The following is a 13,273-nucleotide window of genomic DNA, read 5'->3' as shown; positions in this document are numbered from 1 at the left end:
CGCAGGGCCCACCATTGTTAAAGTTACCCAGGTTCCCCCCTTATTATTTAAATGCGCCTTACTGGAGGCGGTGTTTCCAGATATATGTATGCATAGTGTGTAATACCTAAATCCGCCAGGTGGAGGCGGCGTATCCACCTGCACGCTTTATTATTTAAATTCGCCCCACTGGAGGCGGTGTATCCAGGGTCACGTGTGTTATGGGTTCGCCTTGCGACATCATCTGCAACCTGACACACGTGATCATGACACCAAGGAACACAACAGGCAGGTCCGTGATACTGTTGTGGAGAAGTTTAAAGCCGGATTTGGATACAAAATGATTTCCAAAACGTTAAACATCCCAAGGAGCACTGTGCAAGCGATCATATAGAAATGGAAGGAGTATCATACCACTGCAAATCTACCAAGACCCGGCCGTCCCTCTAAACTTTCATCTCAAGCAAGGAGAAGACTGATCAGAGATGCAGTCAAGAGGCCCATGATCACTCTGGATGAACTGAGTGAACATAGTGCACCATACAGTATAATTGCCAACTATAGTACTCCATACAGCATACTGGCACCACATAACGGTCCATACAGGAATGCTATGTGGTGGCAGTACATACAGTATAATGGTCTCACATAGTGTACCATACAGTAAAATGGGCCCTACATAGTGATCCATACAGTATATGGACCTCACAGAATGCTCCATACAGTAAAATGGCCCCAAATAGTGACGCATATAGTATAATGGAAAGTGTGATGCAAGGTGAAAGTGCAATGCTGGGCGGGGGCCCAGCCTGGCATCGTCAGAAAAAATATACTAGGGGGACCCACTCGGCGTCACAGGTCAAATATACTCACTCTGTGGGATAGATTTGGCTTGCAGGCCAGAGTTTGACATATGTGGCCTAGAGGGATGAATAAGGTAATGTTTCATACATGGTATCCACAGTAGTTTACTCTCCACTCCAGGCTCAGTATTGTTCAGCTGATAGAAGGCTGCACAAAGGTCATTGTCAGCTTCAAGATTTCAAAGAGATTGGTTCAGGCAGGGCAAAAAGAACATGTCATTAACTGAATCCCACTTAACTGTAAAGTGCTGTGGAATATGTTGGTGATATACAAGTACAATTTTTATTCATTATTATTAATTGAAACATTTGTTACATTTTTCAAAGGTAGCAAAAAAAATATGGCTCGAACTGCAACACAGATTTCTTATTAACAGTGTAGATTTTGATAGGATTATGTGTGAAAATCCCTTTTCTAAAATATAGTGCAGATACAATTTTTTTTACATTAGAGTATATGCAACTCTGAAATGAATAATTACCGTATATGTTAGTGTAGTAGACTTGACTATGGAACAGAACCTCAAATTACTTAATCCTTAATTTGAACTCATGAGCAAGTTAATAATTAAATGAATTTGTCAGCTATTAATTTGTTTCAAGTAATAGACCAACCATACATTTAGGATTTTTACAACTGTGACATCATAAAAAAATCCAAAAACAATTGTAATGCCAATTTTAATCCATGTAATCACAAAACAGAATATGAAATTGTGACACAGAGATTAAAGGGAACCTGTCACCTGGTTTTTCCCGTATAACCCATGGCCACCACCTTTCAACCCCATGTGATGACATTCTAAAATGCTCTACATATGACTCCAATTCACCCAGTTAGGCAAAAAAACCTTTTATTATACTCATCTACGGGATGGTCTGGTTCGATGGGGGTCACTGGTGTGCATCCAGCCTACCTCTGTTATTGCGATACCCTCCTCCTTCTCTACTTTGTGTGGATGACATATCCTACGTCATCCACAGTGTCCTGCTTCACACTCCTCTACAGGCGCACTTTGCTCTGCCCTGCCAAGGGCAGAGCAAAGGACTGTAATGAGCATGCGTCGGGGCTCTTTGGCCTTTCCCTGTGCATACACAGAACAGTATTTTACTCTGCCCTCAGCAGGGCAGAGAGAAGTGTGCCTGCGCAGAAGCATGAAGGTGAACACTGTGTGGATGATGAAGGGTGCGTCGTCCACACGAAGCAGAGAAGGTGGATGACATTGCAACAAGAAAGGAGGCACCGGAAGAAGACTAGCAAAGCCCATTGGACCGGATCGGCTCGTAGGTGAGTATAATAAAAGTGCTTTTTATTTGCCTTACAGGGCAATTTGGAGTCATACTGTATATTCAGCATTTTAGAATGCTGAACGATATACTTCGTACACACTGGCGCTCACAATAGGGTAAAAAAAAGTTACCGCTGGGTCTGCTGACCACTTGAGAGGAGAGATTGCAGAGTAACATAGAAAGTTGTCGCGCTCCCAGTTTATGGCCTCACTGTACATATATGCATATGTGGCACAGAAAAGATGCTAGTCATACCTAGCTGACAATGTTACATGTGTGGTCACTTACCATGCAGATGACTGAGGATGTAAGAGCATCCTGCTATCCCATTACTTGCCGTGGTGTTCAGTGAGTGTGCCGCGTTAGGGAGTATCCTCCCGTTGCTAGGCGATCCCCCCTGCAAACGAGCAGGTGCGGTATGGCAGTACGCTCCGACCGGAAGTGCTGCCGGGCAGTAGCGAGGTGAGCGAGGGCGTGGTTACAATTATATCACCAGCTGTGTGTGACAGGCTCGTGTATGGACCTCATAATTAATATTATGAGTAGAGTTGCAGAAAAATAAAAATAAATCATAAGTAAAAAATGAAGAAATTTATCAGAGATAAGGTGCTACAGCAAGTCCACCATAATCCTAAGCCACGCACTAATCTTCCAAACAACTTTAACACAAAACAGTCCCCAACGCAAAACCACCCAGTTTGTCATTCTGGATGAATATAATCTAACCCTAACACAAACCTCCCTGGACGGGTCATTGGCATTTTCAACATACACTAACACCAATTCTACCCAATACACTCCTGTGTACTGTAGTGCAGCGGTGTCCACGCTGTGCAGTGATGAAGAAGTGACCCAAGAAAGTTCAAAGTCAATGTAGGTTTTAATGTCCAAAAAAACTTACAAACAAAAGAAATGGTATCCTCCGGATCACAGCCGGGAAGCAATACAGTCCATAAATGCGTCCGGTTTCCAGGGTCGACCGCACCACCATATCACGCTGCGGGATGCCAGGAGTTCGCCCTACTTGGCTGTGTTCCCTCACACAGGCAGAGATTTTGCAGAGCTGTCTGCTCTACACCATGCCAACTCCAAACTGACACACCAAACCACTTTCTGCAGGGTTTTTTTCCCTCAACTCAACTCTATGGCCATGGGCCACTTGCAAGGTCCGGACTGTAGGAAACGGACCAACACCACTACCTTCCTGCAGTCCATTTAAAAAATAAAAGCCCATACCAGGTTTTCCTTAACAATTCCTTGGCCAAATAACTTAACCAGGTTCATGCTTACTTTTATTCTGCCTTGTGACTCACAGGCATCCTGCTGTGAACACAAGGTACTCCAGCAGATCTAATACACTTCTGAGCACATCCTGGAGGACACATAGCGAACCTCGCAAAACACACCAGTCGCTGCCTCACTGTACACATATGTGTACAATGGGGCCAAAACCTGGGAGTGCGACACCTTTCTATTTGACTCTGCATTTTAGAATGCTGTCACAAAGGGCTGATTGGTGATTGCAGTAGGTAATATGGGAAAAACCTAGTAACAACGCCAATAATAATATGCACTGACAGCAAATGTGTTAAATTAGAATAAAAACTCTACTTATTCAAATCCCCAATGTTTTTTGGTTCCTTATCATCTTAACATGTGACCACATCAACCATATGTTAAAGTGGTAACATAAGTAAGGATTACATGTCAGCAATGCAGGCAGTGATGTGGGATTACATGTCAATAATGCAGGCAGTGATTGGGATTACATGTCAGCAATGCAGGCAGTGATGTGGGATTACATGTCAGTAATGCAGGCAGTGATTGGGATTGCATGTCAGCAATGCAGGCAGTGATTGGGATTACATGTCAGTAATGCAGGCAGTGATGTGGGATTGCATGTCAGCAATGCAGGCAGTGATTGGGATTACATGCCAGCAATGCAGGCAGTGATGTGGGATTACATGTCAGTAATGCAGGCAGTGGTTGGGATTGCATGTCAGCAATGCAGGCAGTGATTGGGATTACATGTCAGTAATGCAGGCAGTGATGTGGGATTACATGCCAGTAATGCAGGCAGTGATTGGGATTACATGTCAGCAATGCAGGCAGTGATGTGGGATTACATGTCAGTAATGCAGGCAGTGATTGGGATTGCATGTCAGCAATGCAGGCAGTGATTGGGATTGCATGTCAGCAATGCAGGCAGTGATTGGGATTACATGCCAGCAATGCAGGCAGTGATGTGGGATTACATGTCAGTAATGCAGGCAGTGGTTGGGATTGCATGTCAGCAATGCAGGCAGTGATTGGGATTACATGTCAGTAATGCAGGCAGTGATGTGGGATTACATGTCAATAATGCAGGCAGTGATTGGGATTACATGTCAGCAATGCAGGCAGTGATGTGGGATTACATGTCAGTAATGCAGGCAGTGATTGGGATTGCATGTCAGCAATGCAGGCAGTGATTGGGATTGCATGTCAGCAATGCAGGCAGTGATGTGGGATTACATGTCAGTAATGCAGGCAGTGATTGGGATTACATGTCAGCAATGCAGGCAGTGATGTGGGATTACATGTCAGTAATGCAGGCAGTGATTGGGATTGCATGTCAGCAATGCAGGCAGTGATGTCGGATTACATGTCAGTAATGCAGGCAGTGATGTGGGATTACATGTCAGTAATGCATGCAGTGATTGGGATTACATGTCAGCAATGCAGGCAGTGATGTGGGATTACATGTCAGTAATGCAGGCAGTGATTGGGATTGCATGTCAGCAATGCAGGCAGTGATTGGGATTACATGTCAGCAATGCAGGCAGTGATGTGGGATTACATGTCAGTAATGCAGGCAGTGATGTGGGATTACATGTCAGTAATGCAGGCAGTGATTGGGATTACATGTCAGCAATGCAGGCAGTGATGTGGGATTACATGTCAGTAATGCAGGCAGTGATTGGGATTGCATGTCAGCAATGCAGGCAGTAATTGGGATTACATGTCAGCAATGCAGGCAGTGATTGGGATTACATGTCAGCAATGCAGGCAGTGATTGGGATTACATGTCAGTAATGCAGGCAGTGATTGGGATTGCATGTCAGCAATGCAGGCAGTGATTGGGATTGCATGTCAGCAATGCAGGCAGTGATGTGGGATTACACGTCAGTAATGCAGGCAGTGATTGGGATTGCATGTCAGCAATGCAGGCAGTGATTGGCATTACATGTCAGCAATGCAGGCAGTGATGTGGGATTACATGTCAGTAATGCAGGCAGTGATTAGGACTGCATGTCAGCAATGCAGGCAGTGATTGGGATTACATGCCAGCAATGCAGGCAGTGATGTGGGATTACATGTCAGTAATGCAGGCAGTGATTGGGATTGCATGTCAGCAATGCAGGCAGTGATTGGGATTGCATGTCAGCAATGCAGGCAGTGATGTGGGATTACACGTCAGTAATGCAGGCAGTGATTGGGATTGCATGTCAGCAATGCAGGCAGTGATTGGGATTGCATGTCAGCAATGCAGGCAGTGATTGGGATTACATGTCAGCAATGCAGGCAGTGATGTGGGATTATATGTCAGTAATGCAGGCAGTGATTAGGACTGCATGTCAGCAATGCAGGCAGTGATTGGCTGCTGCAGCCTCAGGTCAACGTGAGGAATCATTACTGGCTGCAACAGAAAAAATAATTATTCAAGTGTGCTCATAAAACTAGCAATTAGGGAATATATGCTTTAAAAACAAGTAAACAAAAATATAGATAAATAAATGATAAATAAATTATATTCTGTTTGTTTTACAATACTTAAAATCTTTAAAGATTTACAGTTGTTTTTTATATTTGAGGCAAAAAATATATATAATACCATATTTTTTTCTTAAACATCCATGTTTGCTCCTGAATGTCTTCTTCTGTGAGTGTGCAAACATGCAGTTTATAAAAATGCCATCCCTATCAATAGTTCAGTGCATTGGAATATATGAAACATTCAGTATGTTCAATCAGAGCCTTCTTGTTCTCAAAAACAAGGGGACTTTTCTGCTGGCCAACAGTGTCAGGAATTCACTGTAGGAATTTCAAATTCATCCAAATTAAATAATCTGTAATCTATAAACAATTTACAGTATACACTTTTGCCTTGTTTTTGTGGCATAAAGTGTATATTGTAATATAAAAAAAACTATATACTGTATAACTTTTTGGGTAAATCTAAAATAAATATAAATATGTCCAGTTTGTATGAACATATAAGAGGGTGTTTCAGGGGGTGGGTAAGGGGTGGTGATGTGCTAGGTTACATTCTATTTCCTACTGAATTTAGTCCTTGTGCATAGAGTGTGTTGCAATGAGAATCTCTAGAATTTTCGCTCTACTATTAAATCCCCATTTCAACATCAGAATAATTTACTGACATGTATGAATGCCATGTGTAGTTTGTTTATATATGCATACTATGGTTTTGCTGCAACTTTACAGTTATAAACCGTTAATTTCCCGTATAATAATTTACCCATTATGCTGCTCACATTTCCCGACTCAGGCATGGGACCTTGTTTCCTTCAACTGCTGCTGGCTCTCTTTGTGCTAGCGCATGTTTTGTTAATACTATAACCCAAAAAACACCTCAGACATTATCACTCAAGGCCTGTAAGGTTGGGTCAAGCAGCCATGTACTTACGTTTCCAAATGGAGCCGAATTAAGGCTTATTTTTTTGGGAGGGACATACACTACTATTTACTTTTAACATTTTTGGATACATATAAGTTTTGCTCCCATTTTAACTGATTTTTTTGTTTATTCCTGTTATCAAAAACAAACATTTAAAAACAACTCAAATTGTTTTTATTGTATTTTTTGTATATTCACTGTGCTAACCTACAATAAGGTCAAGTGAATAATTGTTGGGTGTGGCTCTCTCAAGAATACAAACACCCCTCAATACATTATAAAAATAATTTACTTTATTCAAATGCAAATACAGTTAAGACAATAGTAACGTATAATAGACCCATTCAGGGATACAAATGGAAGATTCACACACTGATATGGGAAAGATTACCACCACATCTGATGTAACAGTTAATGTGCTCCAAGTATAATAAGCATACATGTCAGTAGATCTATATATATACCATATATAAAAATGAGTGTATGTATGTATGCATGTGTGTATCAAGCCACGCCCACTCCACACAACCACACTCACTCCACAAAGTCCCGTATAATAAATATCTAATATAAATATGAATATATATATATTCCATAGGCACATCTTCTTGACCACAACAGGTTACACTGCCTGTGTTGCCCATAGCAACCAATCACTAAGCATCTTTCATTTCACCAGAGCTGTTTAAAAGATGAAAGCTGAGCTGTGATTGGTTGCTATGAGCAACAGTTTTCCTTGCAGTTTGTCACGTGGACCTGTCCTGTGTGACGCGACCAGCAGTCCGGTAACTAAAACAACAGGACGCGGCACGTGATACTGTCCTCTGTGACACGGCTCGCAGGCTGGTAACTAAAACAACAAGACAAGGGGTAGGGAGACAGTTACAACGGTGGGCCCTGCGATAGGGAAAGGGGACATGGAGACCTCCTGCACTCCCCTGAGTCAGTGTCCCCAACGCTCCTGACATTCCCTATGCCGGTTCCGCACCGGGCGCCGATCAGGAACCTGTCGCCCTAGCACACCCTACACCTATCCCTTGCTAGGGAGCTGGGTGGCGCAGGCACTGGCCCCACAGCTGTACTAATACACACTAAGGAAAACACAAACAGGGAAACACCACTTAGCTTTACTCTGTTGCACTTGCTCCTGGCAACAGAGTCCACCACCAGCATGCAGCTCTCCTCCTGAATCTCTGCCACCAAGCTCTGTCAGAGCTGCTCTCCAGCTCCTTCCTCCACCAAAGATGGTTGAAATGAACACTATCACCAACACTGATTGCAACACCTGTGACTCTTTTATAGCAGAGCCAGCAATCACACCTGCATTATAATCATGTGCACTAAACTAAAGAAACTAGAGTGCAATGATGCTCACCACCACCAGGGGCAAACTTAGAACAAACAACGCCACAGTGCAATAATCCTAATGACCACCGGGGCAAAAGCCAACCTTAAGCACAGCTTAGGGAAAAAAGGTTACCTGTGCTTCTAATATGTCCTGATCCAGCATGGATCATGACACAGTTGTTGTAACTGAGCCTATTTTTGTTATCATATCTACGGTGTTTATTGTCCTTCTGTAAAGCTGGAAATAGCACAATTTTATTACCGTGCTGACACAGACCACCCTCTGACACAGACTGAAGGGGGAGTCCAGAATCAGGAACTTCTCTTTGTGTGGCATGAAGCATTTCATTTACTTAAAACTTAGAACACAGATTAAAAAAAGAAACACAAAATGGATTTCTCCAACCCAGGTATCATTTTAATTGGTGTAACAACGCCAATCTGACAATGCCTGGTTCGCCTTAAACTTATTTATACATTTACAATTAAAACCACTCTAAATTAGTCTTTCTTTACAATTTCTAACTAAATGGCATTACACTCAGAGGGTGGAGAAACTGCACTGAAATGCTTTGTGCTGCGGGGACACAGCGCCTCCACCGTGTACCGATGGGAATGAACCTGGAGATGACATACAGGTATATACTATATACAGGAGATGACATACAGGTATATACTATATACAGGGGGAGATGACATACAGGTATATACTATATACAAGGAAGATGACATACAGGTATCTACTATATACAGGGGAAATGATATACAGGTATATACTTTATACATGAGGAGATGACATACAGGTATAAACTATAAAAAGGGGGAGATGACATACAGGTATACACTATATACAGGGAGAGATGACATACAGATATACACTATATACAGGGGAGTTGATATATAGTTATATACAGTACTATATACAGGGGGAAATGACATACAGGTATATACTATATACAGGTGAGATGACATACAGGTAGCTACTATATACAGGGGAGATGATATACAGGTATATACTATATACAGAGGAGATGACATAAAGGTATATACTATATACAAGGGAAATAACATACAGGTATATACTATATACAGGAGGAGATGACATACAGGTATAAACTATAAACAGGGGGAGATGATATACAGGTAGCTACTATATACAGGGGAGATGACATACAGACAGGTATACACTATATACAGGGGAGATGACATACAGGCATATACTATATACAGGGGGAAATGACATACAGGTCTATACTATAAACAAGGGGAGATGACATACAGGTATATAATATATACAGGGAGATAACATACAGGTATATACTATATACAGGAGGAGATGACATACAGGTATAAACTATAAACAGGGGGAGATGACATACAGGTAGCTACTATATACAGGGGAGATGACATACAGACAGGTATACACTATATACAGGGGGAAATGACATACAGGTATATACTATATACAAGGGAGATAACATACAGGTATATACTATATTCAAGGGAGATCACATACAGGTATATACTACATACAGGAGGATATGACATACAGGTATATACTATATACAGGAGGAGATGACATTCAATTATATACTATATACAGGAGGAGAAGACATACAAGTATATAATATGTACAGGAGATGACATACAGGTATATACTATATACAGGAGGAGATGACACAGGTATACTCTATATACAGGGGAGATGACATACAGGTATATACTATATACAGGAGAAGATGACACACAGGTATAAATTATATTAAGAAGGAGATAACATACAGGTATATACTATCAACAGGATGAGATGACACACAGGTATATACTATATACAGGATGAGATGACACACAGGTATATACAGTCATGGCCAAAAGTATTGACACCCCTGCAATTCTGTCAGATTATATTCAGTTTCTTACTGAAAATGATTGCAAACACAAATTCTTTGGTATTATTATCTTCAATTAATTTGTCTTAAATGAAAAAACACAAAAGAGAATGAAGCAAAAAGCAAAACATTGATCATTTCACACAAAACTCCAAAAATGGGCCGGACAAAAGTATTGGCACCCTCAGCCTAATACTTGGTTGCACAACCTTTAGCCAAAATAACTGCGACCAACCGCTTCCGGTAACCATCAATGAGTTTCTTACAATGCTCTGCTGGAATTTTAGACCATTCTTCTTTGGCAAACTACTCCAGGTCCCTGATATTTGAAGGGTGCCTTCTCCAAACTGCCATTTTTAGATCTCTCCACAGGTGTTCTATGGGATTCAGGTCTGGACTCATTGCTGGCCACCTTAGAAGTCTCCAGTGCTTTCTCTCAAACCATTTTCTAGTGCTTTTTGAAGTGTGTTTTGGGTTATTGTCCTGCTGGAAGACCCATGACCTCTGAGGTAGACCCAGCTTTCTCACACTGGGCCCTAAATTATGCTGCAACATTTGTTGGTAGTCTTCTGACTTCATAATGCCATGCACACAGTCAAGCAGTCCTGTGCCAGACGCAGCAAAGCAACCCCAAAACATCAGGGAACCTCCGCCATGTTTGACTGTAGGGACCGTGTACTTTTCTTTGAATGCCTCTTTTTTCTCCTGTAAACTCTATGTTGATGCTTTTGCCCTAAAAGCTCTACTTTTGTCTCATCTGACCAGAGAACATTCTTCCAAAACGTTTTAGGCTTTTTCAGGTAGGTTTTGGCAAACTCCAGCCTGGCTTTTTTATGCCTCAGGATAAGAAGTGGGGTCTTCCTGGGTCTGCTACCATACAGTCTCTTTTCATTCAGACACCGACGGATAGTACGGGTTGACACTGTTGTACCCTCGGACTGCAGGGCAGCTTGAACTTGTTTGGATGTTAGTCGAGGTTCTTTATCCAACATCCGCACAATCTTGCGTTGAAATCTCTTGTCAATTTTTCTTTTCCGTCCACATCTAGGGAGGTTAGCCACAGTGCCATGGGCTTTAAACTTCTTGATGACACTGCGCACGGTAGACACAGGAACATTCTGGTCTTTGGAGATGGACTTGTAGCCTTGAGATTGCTCATGCTTCCTCACAATTTGGTTTCGCAAGTCCTCAGACAGTTCTTTGGTCTTCTTTCTTTTCTCCATGCTCAATGTGGTACGCACAAGGACACAGGACAGAGGTTGAGTCAACTTTAATCCATGTCAACTGGCTGCAAGTGTGATTTAGTTATTGCCAACACCTGTTAGGTGCCACAGATAAGTTATAGGTGCTGTTAATTACACAAATTAGAGAAGCATCACATGATTTTTCGAACAGTGCCAATACTTTTGTCCACCCTCTTTGTTATGTTTGGTGTGGAATTATATCCAATTTGGCTTTAGGACAATTCTTTTTGTGTTTTTTCATTTAAGACAAATTAAATGAAGATAATAATACCAAAGAATTTGTGTTTGCAATCATTTTCAGGAAGAAACTGAGTATTATCTGACAGAATTGCAGGGGTGTCAATACTTTTGGCCATGACTGTACTATATACAGGAGGAGATGACACACAGGTATATACTATATACAATAGGAGATGACTAACAGATATACACTATATACAGGGGGAGATGACATACAGCGACAATTTATGTGCAATATAATCATAATTTGTTATAACTAACCACAGTTAGTTACTATGCCTGAGCAACGCCGGGCTCTTCAGCTAGTAAGTAATAAAATAAACAGCAGGCTAAATAAGTATTAAACACGTCACCAATTTTCTAATATCTCTAATGGTGCCATTGCCATGAAATTCTACACAGATGTCAGTAACCAGGTATCCATAAATTTAGTTATGTGCAATAATGAGAAATGAAACAGGCAAAAAGTAATGAACACATGAAAAAAGAGGTGCAAAAAACATGGAAGGTCATGACACCAGCTGAAACCTATCAGTAATTAGAAATAAAATCTATCACTTAGTGAAAAACAATCTCAGCTGGTTCAACTGATGGCTTATAAAAAGGTGCTTCATTACCCAGGTGCCACACAAGACATAACTCATTATGGGTAAAACCAGTGAGCTGTCTCAAGACCTTCGCAACTTTATTGTTGCAAAACACACTGCTGGCATTGGTTACAGAAAAATTTCTAAACTACTGAAGGTTCCAGTGAGCACTGTGGAAGTCATAAACCAGAAGTGAAAAGAACATAATTTCATTGTAAACTGACCAGGATCTCCCCAACAAGATTTCAGACAGAGGAGTGAAAATAATTATGGGAAGAGTTGTCCAAGAGACAAGGACCACCTACAAAGAGTTATAGAAAGAAATGGAATCAGCAGGTACAATTGTTTCAAAGAAAACGACAAGTAATGCACTCAACCTCCATGGCCTGTATGCTTGCCTGCCACGCAAGAATCCATTCCTGGACAAAAAGCATGTTCAAGTGTGTTTAAAGACTGCTAAACAACATTTAGACAAGCCTGAGAAATAGTGAGAGAATATAGTCTGGTCAGATCAGACCAAAATTGAACTCTTTGGATGCCATAATACACACCATGTTTGAAGGCCAAAAGGCATTGCATATCATCCTAAAAACACCATTCTAAGGCTAGTTTCACACTAGCATTTATTCCACGCAGCGCATGGCGCCGCTAAGCCCCACCCCCTGCCAGCTCCCTACCCACCCATCCGGTCATTGTCGCCTACTATCGCACATGGACGCTTGCGATCTGCGCACCCTATCTTTAGCATAGGGTGCGCAGATCATGCGCTGGCCTTGCGCTAGTAGGATTTTGGCGTGCGCTGCGCATTTTTGAAGGTGCGCCGAGCGCGCCGAAATGCAACATGCTGCGTTCGGCGCACACGGGCGCACCTTTAAAAGTGCGCAACGCACGCCAAAATCCTACTAGCGCACGGCCAGTGCACGATCTGCACACCCTCTGCTAAAGATAGGGTGCGCAGATCGCAAGCGTCCATGTGCGATAGTAGGCGGCGATGACCGGATGGGGCAGGCAGGGAGCCGGCAGGGGGTGGGGCTTAGCGGCGCCGTGCACTGCATGGAATAAACGCTAGTGTGAAACTAGCCTAACAGTGAAGTTTGGAGGTGGGAACACCATGGTCTGAGTTGAATGAAGGATGATTGGACAAATGCACCTAGAC

At 42.1% G+C, this 13,273-nt stretch overlaps 1 protein-coding gene across 1 annotated transcript in view; it reads left to right on the top strand.

The window, feature by feature from the left end:
- Positions 1-13,273, top strand: part of BFSP2 (beaded filament structural protein 2) — a 73,626-nt gene that overhangs the window by 21,371 nt on the left and 38,982 nt on the right. The gene's annotated exons all lie outside the window — the stretch shown is intronic.

The sequence above is a fragment of the Dendrobates tinctorius genome, unplaced genomic scaffold (genome assembly GCF_039654945.1).
Source record: "Dendrobates tinctorius isolate UK_male_01 unplaced genomic scaffold, ASM3965494v1 ptg000005l, whole genome shotgun sequence".
NCBI classification, from domain to species: domain Eukaryota; kingdom Metazoa; phylum Chordata; class Amphibia; order Anura; family Dendrobatidae; genus Dendrobates; species Dendrobates tinctorius.
This window is presented reverse-complemented; position numbering and strand designations above follow the sequence as displayed.